The sequence below is a fragment of the Panthera uncia genome, chromosome D4, assembly GCF_023721935.1.
Source record: "Panthera uncia isolate 11264 chromosome D4, Puncia_PCG_1.0, whole genome shotgun sequence".
Taxonomy (NCBI): Eukaryota; Metazoa; Chordata; class Mammalia; order Carnivora; family Felidae; genus Panthera; species Panthera uncia.
Genome location: NC_064807.1, coordinates 49171546 through 49172082, shown reverse-complemented (window position 1 = coordinate 49172082; position 537 = coordinate 49171546).

Sequence of the window (537 nt, the reverse complement as noted above, 5' to 3'; positions counted from 1 at the left end):
AAAATCAGTGTAAATGTTATAATGACTTGTTCAGTCAGCCTTGGTCACTGCCCAGGTTCCCAGTTACATTCGAACACACCCACTTCACATTCCCACTTGGAGGGCACAAATCATTTAACTTCAATCTATATCTAGAGGCCTCTAGTTTTCATTAAAAGACTAGTTAGTATCTTTGGTCTTTTGACTGTGTGAATTCCCCTTTAGAAGATGTGAACATGGATAATCACTCCAAGTTGAATGAGAACATATGAGCTAGGGGCAAAAGGAATTAGAACAGGATTTGGGATGAAGGTGATCACTGAGAAGAAAGTAAGAGAGGATAGTGTTCAGCAATACAGAATATTTCTGAACCCACTAAATCTCAAGGTGACTACATTGTTACTTCCCTCTTCGTCTTCCTGAAAATACCCATCCTTAAAGCCTTAGGTCAAACACAGTAGGCATCTGTCCAGGGTGGGGTGGAGGGAGTCACAATGGCCCAGAGCTCAAGCAAGGTGAAGAGGGCATTGGATGGAGTAAGAGGAGTGGAAACCGAAT